Source organism: Chenopodium album, chromosome 5, assembly GCF_948465745.1.
Source record: "Chenopodium album chromosome 5, dcCheAlbu1.1, whole genome shotgun sequence".
Classification (NCBI taxonomy): domain Eukaryota; kingdom Viridiplantae; phylum Streptophyta; class Magnoliopsida; order Caryophyllales; family Amaranthaceae; genus Chenopodium; species Chenopodium album.
In genome coordinates, this window is record NC_137838.1 from 64,072,955 (window position 1) to 64,082,248 (window position 9,294).

The window sequence follows — 9,294 nt, forward strand, 5'->3', positions numbered from 1 at the left end:
ATCCAATAAGAAATTATCATGCAATACCAACAATCAATAATAGTCAATCATGAATGCATCAATTAACCAGATTGTAAAGGGCTCTCGCTACTTATTACAATCACACAATTAATTTATCGGTATTAAATCTCATCTCTCGAATCTTGACTTAACCATTTATAAATTAACTTGCCTATTGAAACTAGACCTAAACATTAATTCTCATCTCTTGATTCTTGAATCAATATTGTCAAACTCATGCATAAAAGATAGGCCTAATCTAGTCACAGAGCATTAAATCAATCAATAGGAAATTAATCTAGCATTGATAATTAACAACAATAAATTACCCCTTCATATTATTCATTAGATCCCCATAAACCCTAGAAATTAAACTACTCACACATAATTAAATATAAACTAAACAAAGCAATAAAATAAACCATGATGAAAGAGATAAAATAAATAAGATTAAAGGAAGAGAAATCGTTACCAAAATAATGTGGAATTAATCAAAGAAATAAGAACAAAGGTTTAGAGAGAGAGAAGTCTAAGTAGAGAGAGACAGTCTAAGAGAAAAGATTAAGAGAAGAAGTAGAAGACAGATCCTAATTAATCCGTACAAAAATGTATTTAAACAAAACTAAAAACAACTCCTAATTAGAAACTAATTACTCGTCCAAAAAATGCTTCTCCAGAAACACGCGCCCGATCGGGCTAGAGGCCGCCCGATTGAGCGCGCCTTTTTGTCAATGCTTCTTCTAAGTTGCCGCGCCCGATCGAGCCTACGCTCACCCGATCGGGCGCGCCTTCCCTTGATGGCACTCCCACGCGCATCTGCCCGATCGGGCGATTGCTTGCCCGATCGGGCCCGGTCTTTATCTTCAAGGCTTTGGACTTCGATTGGGCTAGATTTCTCGGCCCAATCCATATTTCCTCTCGGGTCTCGAATACATGGTCCAATTGCCTTGTGATCCAAATAACCGAGCCCTTAATCACCGGCTCCATGGCTCTAGCCGGCCTTGGGCTCGGAAAATGGTCGTGTTCCTCCAATGCCCGTAGTCGCTTCATAAAAATCCCGCGAAAATGTTCCAAAGGTGCAATTCCCTGCAAAACACAACCAAAACTACGAAAACACTAGAAAACACATATTAGTAATAAAAGTGGCCCGAAAGAGCCAAAAACACTACTTATAATGACCACAAGACGGGGGTAAAACACTATATAAAGCACGGTAAATTGTTTGAATTGGTCTATCGGCTTTCAATTCAAACAATTTACCAAAATCCTTCAAAGACAATCTAATATCTTTATTAAACAAACGAAATTGAACATGAGAGATTAGAGCATTTGATTTTATGACGTTAAAACTAGAAATGAATTCTAAAGTCAAATAATCATATGTATCATAATGTAATTGGAACAAACCACTCATGCAAATTCCCTTGAACAATTTCTCAACATATTTATCAATTCCTAGTCTAGAAAGCGTAGGATGATGAATAAAACGGGTAGGAATTACCTGCCGCGTGACGAGGTTGAGCATTCTTTGCCTTTGCTCTTGGGTGGTGATGACCACCCTTTCCCACCCCGGAATTTGCAGCTCCAGGTCAATGGTAGGTGCTTGTTGCCTCGGTCCTTCACCCGTAACAGTCCTAGACCTCTTGAAAGCCATTTTAGAGTGAAAATAGTAGGAATTGAAGCTTTCTCTCTCTTAGGGTTTGAGAAGAAATTGAGAGAAAGTGTTGAAAATTTAGTGTAGATTATAGAGGAAGATGAGAGGAGTTGGAAAATGTAAGAATTTTTAAGTTTGGATGGAAAAATTGGAAGAGATCTTGGATTGAAGTGTGAGTTGAAGGTTTGAAAATGGAGGTTTTAGAGAGAGAAAGTGAATGAAGAAGATGAAATAAGGAGAAAATGAGGAAAGAAAGAAGAGAAAAGAAAATAAAGGGGGGACGGCCTGAAGGCGCACCCAATCGGGCGAGCCTTGCCCGATCGGGCGAAGGTGCGAATTTCCAGAATATAAGTTGCGCGCCTGATCGGGCGCGAACGCGAACGCGAACGCGAACATAATTTTCGCCCTTTACTCGCCCGATCCGGCGAGCTTCGCCCGATATTTCTTTTCTTCTCACTTGATGAGCGCCCGATTGGGCAACCTCGCCCGATCTTTGCATCTCTTGCGCGCCCGATCGGGCGAGCCTAGCCCGATCGGGCCCGTACCAAGCACTGGAGTTTCTCTGATTTCGTTTCTTCTTCAAAATTTTCTAAGTCTTTATACCTGTCAAATTCATACCTGTACAACGACACTTAAAACTAGTGAAATATCACTCTCCTCACCTCTCTAAAATAAAAATAAAAATAAGAGAAAAAAAAACTGATCTAGAAAGCATAAAATACGGGTTGCCTCCCGCAAAGCGCTGGTTTATATAGGTCCCGCACGACCGTCTTACCAAGTATAATTCCTAGGACCCTTTACCTAACGCTTGATCGGGTGTTTTCTCACCCGGTCTAGCGATGTTTAGGCTGCGATGCGGCTTCCTGACATAACCTGTGGGACGCCAAGTTGCCTTATCTGGTGGATCCTCCTTGACTTGGGATGGGAGATCTTCAATGCTATGCACTAAAAACCCTTCTTCGATCGAATGTTGCTTCAAATTGTCATTGCGTTCAACACTTGCAACTCGATCTGGCGGAACACTTACCGTAGGCTCGATTCGCACAACATGCTCGATCGGTTCCACTTGTTCATCCTCGAAACCAAGACCAACATTGTAGAGTGCTCTTTCTATTGCATCGACTTCCTTCTGCCATTTGTCTATCTCATCTGAAAAGGATGCAACACAAGATACCGCCTCCAAGGGATCTTTTTCAAGAGATTGAGGCTTGTTAGAATAATTGACAACCACGTTAACACTGAAACATTTCTCCTCAGTCATGGAGCTTTTGGGGGTATTATTCAGATTAAAAACCACTTTATCGTCCCCTACTGATAGCGTTAACTTACCACTTCTAACATCTATGATTGCTCCTGCAGTGTTAAGGAATGGTCTACCCAAAATAATTGGGGTTTGCATATCCTCAGCCATATCAAGAACAACAAAATCTATAGGTATATAAAATTTACCTACTCTAACGGGGACATCCTCTAAAACACTTAGGGGGTATTTGAAAGAACGGTCGGCCATTTGTAGAGTTATATTGGTAGCTTTTAATTTACCCATATTCAACTTAGAACACACAGATAATGGCATGACGCTAACACTAGCACCCAAATCACATAATGCATTATCAATCAGAAGATTACCAATATGACAAGGGATAGAAAAACTACCCGGATCTTTCAATTTAGGTGGAGACTTATTTTGAAGTACGACACTACACTCTGCAGTGAAAGCTACTGTCTCTACCTCACTAATAGACTTTTTTCTCGTCAAAATTTCTTTCATAAATTTTGCATATGAGGGGATTTGTGTGATCAATTCAGTAAAGGGAACTGTTACCTTCAAATCTTTAACCACCTCCAGGAACTTACCAAACTGCTTATCCAATTTTGTCTTCAATTGACGATTGGGGAAAGGAAGTTTGATAATTGACTTTTGAGCATTCTTCTCTTTGTCTGGAGTAGCCACCTTCTCCGGGGTTTTACCCTGCAATGTAGAATTAGATATGTTAGTATTATCCTCTAGCCCTGCAGGGCTAGCAACTACATTGTTTTGTTTAATGGAATCAAGATTAGCATTACTTAATAAAATAGGTCCATCAACTCTGGGCATAGAGGGCCCTTCATAGTTTGAACCACTCCTTAGAGTAATTGAAAATGCTTGATCCGTAGGCCTAGTCGGCTGTGCCGGCAGGGCTCCCTGTTGGCGTGCTTGTAGAGTAGCGGAGAGTTGCGCAATTTGATTATCTACAATTTTATTATGCGCTAGAATTTGATCAATTGTCGCATCTCTGCTCTCCATGTGCTTTTGCATATTGAACAACATTGCTCTAATTTCCCCCAAAGAAGGGTCTGAAGATGAGGGGGGTTGTTGTGGTTGATTCTTCTGGCCAGCATTGGGATAATAGTATTTCTGCTGCTGTTGCTGTGGCACCTGTGGTTCTTGTGGTGGTGGATTTTGAACATTAGTGCTCCGGTAGGAAAGGTATGGATGATTCCGATACCCAGGATTGTAAGTGTTGGAGTATGGGTTATTCTGCCTATAAGCTTGGAAGGCATTAACTTGCTCCACGGAACTCCTGCAATCCTGCTCCCAATGACCTACAATACCACAATTTTCACAGAAGGCCTCATTAGAATTGTTATTAATTGCAGAAACATTTGCTACATTAGCAGTGCTCAGATTATCTAATTTTTGACATATAGAGGTCAGTTGAGCTTGCAAAAAGGATACAGAGTCGACACTATGTTTCCCCTTGTTAGCAAATCCTCTGGGATTCCCATATTGGGAATTATGTATCGCCATATCTTCAATAACCTGACCTGCATCATCAACATTAAGATTCATAAATCTCCCACTAGCTGCAGAGTCTAAAATTATTCTGGAAGAATTTCCAATGCCGTTATAAAAGGCTTGGATTAACTGCCATTGTGCTAAATTATGGTGGGGACATTCTCTTTGTAAGTCCTTGAACCTCTCCCAAGCCTCATATAAAGACTCATCGGCTTCTTGGGCAAAGTTCTGAATCGCACTCCGTAGTACTGCTGTTCTCTCTGCAGGATAATACTTGTTATAGAAATTCAAAACAAGAGTTTCCCAGTCAGTTATACCAAGTGTAGTTCTATTTAAGCCATTAAACCACAATTTAGCTTTTCCAGTTAAAGAGAAGGGAAAGAGAATCTCCCTGATTTGGTCTTGAGTGACCCCGGCTTGCCTGATGGTGTTGCAATATTGACAATAGTCGGCAATGTGAAGATTCGGGTCTTCACCCTTGGCTCCACTGAATTGCTTCCTCTCTATCATCGTTATAAATTGGGGTTTGATTTCGAATTGAACCCCATCAAGAACCGGAGTAGGAGTGAGATGTGGAAAATCCGTAAGCTTTGGTTGTGAATAATCACTAAGCTTCTTTGGAACCGCCATCTCTGATTCTGTGTCTGATGATACCTCTAAATCGCTAGAATCAGTTGGAGGATCGCGGTGATTATTGTTAGTATCACCAGAATCCGCCAGAATTTGCTTGTAGAAGTTTTTCTGTCTATGGAAGGAACGTTCGATCTCAGGATCGAATGGGATATAACCTGATCTGGAACACCTGGGCATAAACAAAAACTAGAAGCAAATATGAGATTTGTCTCAGAGAACTAACGCTCTCTGAGACAAAAGATAAATAATCTAGACTACAAAAACAATCAGAAATAAAAATAAAACCGTTTCCCCGGCAACGGCGCCAAATTTTGACAGGGTAAAGTCGTATCCCCTAATAAAAAATAATTACCTAAATCACTGACTACAGTAGATAGGGAAGTAGGGTCGATCTCCACAGGGAAACTAGTCTTTTTACTCCTAATTAAAAATTATAATCTAAATTATTTGAGTAACCAATAATTATGAATGAATAAGAAACTAAACTAAAAAGAGTAGGAATAGGGAGAAAATAATATATAAAGGATCTAGGGCACAGGTTAACCAATAAATAATACTCCAGGGTAAAATAGGGTAATCAATCATTGACATGGCATAGATAACATGATTAACAGGCTCTCGCAATTTATTAATCAACATAGATCTAACAGGCTCTCGCAATTTACTAGATCTAAGTTCTTATTGAAAATAGCCTTTAATATCAAATTAACATCTGCTCGATTCATCAATTTAATATTGCTATACTTTTACAAGCCGCAATTGTAAAACATTAAAACAATCCAATAAGAAATTATCATGTAATACCAACAATCAATAATAGTCAATCAAGAATGCATCAATTAACCAGATTGTAAAGGGCTCTCGCTACTTATTACAATCACACAATTAATTTATCGGTATTAAATCTCATCTCTCGAATCTTGACTTAACCATTTATAAATTAACTTGCCTATTGAAACTATACCTAAACATTAATTCTCATCTCTCGATTCTTGAATCAATATTGTCAAACTCATGCATAAAAGATAGGCCTAATCTAGTCACAGAGCATTAAATCAATCAATAGGAAATTAATCTAGCATTGATAATTAACAACAATAAATTACCCCTTCATATTATTCATTAGATCCCCATAAACCCTAGAAATTAAACTACTCACACATAATTAAATATAAACTAAACAAAGCAATAAAATAAACCATGATGAAAGAGATAAAATAAATAAGATTAAAGGAAGAGAAATCGTTACCAAAATAATGTGGAATTAATTAAAGAAATAAGAACAAAGGCTTAGAGAGAGAGTTTAGAGAGAGAAGTCCAAGTAGAGAGAGAAAGTCTAAGAGAAAAGATTAAGAGAAGAAGTAGAAGAGAGATCCTAATTAATCCGTACAAAAACGTATTTAAACAAAACTAAAAACAACTCCTAATTAGAAACTAATTGCTCGTCCAAAAAATGCTTCTCTAGAAACACGCGCCCGATCGGGCTAGAGGCCGCCCGATCGGGCGCGCCTTTTTGTCAATGCTTCTTCTAAGTTGCCGCGCCCGATCGAGCCTACGCTCACCCGATCGGGCGCGCCTTCCCTTGATGGCACTCCCACGCGCATCTGCCCGATCGGGCGATTGCTTGCCCGATCGGGCCCGGTCTTTATCTTCAAGGCTTTGGACTTCGATTGGGCTAGATTTCTCGGCCCAATCCATATTTCCTCTCGGGTCTCGAATACATGGTCCAATTGCCTCGTGATCCAAATAACCGAGCCCTTAATCACCGGCTCGATGGCTCTAGCCGGCCTTGGGCTCGGAAAATGGTCGTGTTCCTTCAATGCCCGTAGTCGCTTCATAAAAATCCCGCGAAAATGCTCCAAAGGTGCAATTCCCTGCAAAACTCAACCAAAACTACGAAAACACTAGAAAACACATATTAGTAATAAAAGTGGCCCGAAAGAGCCAAAAACACTACTAATAATGACCACGGGACGGCGGTAAAACACTATATAAAACAGACATATCACACTCCTTAACTATCCAAGAGATCGTTAACTCCATAAGGTCTAGAACCAAATAAGGTTTCGGGGATGAAGGTACAAATCCAACCTAAAAGAGATTGAACCTGCCCTAATAATAGGCCTCTACTTTATTCTGATCGTATTCATGTGCGCTTTTTAATTTGAAAGGAATGGTGTCCTTCGAACAAGTGTATTATTCTTATAGCGGGTTCAGAATTATTAGAAAGCTAATATATTCAGTAAGGTCAAGTGATCGGAATGCCTGGGTGGAGGCCGCTTCCGATCAGTAATATTAATATAATTAATATTACAGCTTAATCTTGACTGAACCCTTTGGGTCACACCCAAGCAAAATATACGAACCAACTCGACGAATTAATTCGGAAGAAATTAATTCGTCGCCCGAGTGTTAAATATTTAGACGTCGGTAATTCAAGCTTAGAGCGTCGAAATCGATCGCCGGAAGTCGAGTCAAAATAATAAAAGACAAGACGCGCAAAAACAATAATAAATCGACTATATTCCCAAAATACTATACCCCTAGCATCGGAGTGCCCTGAGCATCCGAATGCTAGGGGAAAAAATGTCCTAGCAAAGGTGGCTAGCAAGCACCAAGCCGAGCCTAGCACGGCTGGCTGGTGCGTGCTAGCAGCCACGGCCAGCAGCAGCTAGCAGCCGCAGCACGTGGTGCGTGCAGCAGCTAGCTGCCGCGGCTAGGCACGCTAGCACAGCAGCAGCCGCGCGGCGCCACAGCACAAGCCGCACTACGCCACAACAGCTGTTGGGTGCGGGCTGGGCTCGGGCCGGGCTCGGGCTTGGCTCGTGGCTTGGCTCGGGCCATAGGGCCGTGGATTAAGGGGAAGCATGGAATATAGGAGCAAGTGGGAGAGGACATGTGGCACAAGGAGAGTATTGAGTGGGGAGCAAGTATGGTCCCCTACTCTCCATGTGGTCCTCACCAACCCATCTCACATGGTAATTCCACTTGTAGATTTATTATTAGTTTGCAATTTTAATTTAATTTAGCTTTAAATTAATTTGTGGAATTTCATGATCCAACATTGATGGGATTGAAATTCCCACTCATACTTTCCTCTATAAATACCAACCTTGGGATTTGGAGTAAAGTGCTTGAGTGGGAGTTAAAAAGAGCATTCCATAATTTTAGGAAAAACTCTTAAACTCATATAACACTCGGGTTTTGGTCGGACCTTGCTAACCCCAAGGTAGCGGACCTTAAAGTTGTGTTCGCCTTTTTGTGGGTGGATACCGTCGGAGGCGCGGCGCTTGACGTGCTCGTAGCTTTCAAGTAAGAGCCCCGGTTTTCGGGCGAAGCTCGCTTCAAGGGTAAGATTCGTTATCTTTTCTTTGTGATTATTTATTTATGCTTTATGATTTTAATTATTGCGAGTGGTTCCTCGGGTCGGGGTTGTTTTCGCGGTGAGTCGGACTCACCAAACCCCAACAGCGGTATCGGAGCCCCGCTCGTTTATTTTTATAATCATGTTTTTCAAGGTTTATTTTGGCTCAATTTTCTAGTTTAAGTTGCTAATTAGATTAGTAGCTCGGTTTTATTTTTTTTAATCCCGTTTTTAAATGTCGAGTTTGGCCCAGAACCCAGATTTTCGCCCAAGACTAGTGAATTTTGGGTGGAAAACGTGTTCTTGAAAGGTTTTTATCCCCAAGGGAACTGTGATTTTAGCCAAATTCTGACCAGAAATGCTTTTTCGAGGGGTTTTTCGTTTTTGACGAAAAATTTTAAGTCTTTTCTAACCTTGAAACTAATGGCATAAATTGTTGATTATATGGTTGATTATTTGCATTATTTTCTGCATTTTTATGTCCCCTTAAAGCACACTTACTTGGTAGTATTTGATGCTTAAAGGTTGATTTATTTTCACATAATTGCAAACTAATTGCTTTTTAGTGTGAAAGTTTTATTTTAAAGGCTTCCTAAGTGTTAAAGATTCAATCTTTATTTGTGATAAGTGATTGAAACTTTAAAAACCACTAAATTCCATGTTATTTTGTGTTAAACTTTGTTGTTTTAATCATTTTGAGTTGATTGGAAACATAAAGTTTCGATTTTTGTGATGGAAATTTGGTTATCTTCATGTTGGAAGATATAATTTTCAAGGATTCACAAAATTTAGATGTTGGAATTTTCATTTGAACATTAAAGTTCATATTTTTCCAATTTCCCTTTACTTTGTCAAATTCTCAAG

General features: G+C 40.0%; 1 non-coding gene across 1 annotated transcript; it reads left to right on the plus strand.

The window, feature by feature from the left end:
- Nucleotides 1–4,575: 4,575 nt before the first annotated feature.
- Nucleotides 4,576–4,682, plus strand: LOC145633461 (small nucleolar RNA R71). The gene has a single exon (XR_014112786.1). It is a non-coding gene; the product is annotated as a small nucleolar RNA R71 (small nucleolar RNA).
- The last annotated feature ends 4,612 nt before the right edge of the window (nt 4,683–9,294 follow it).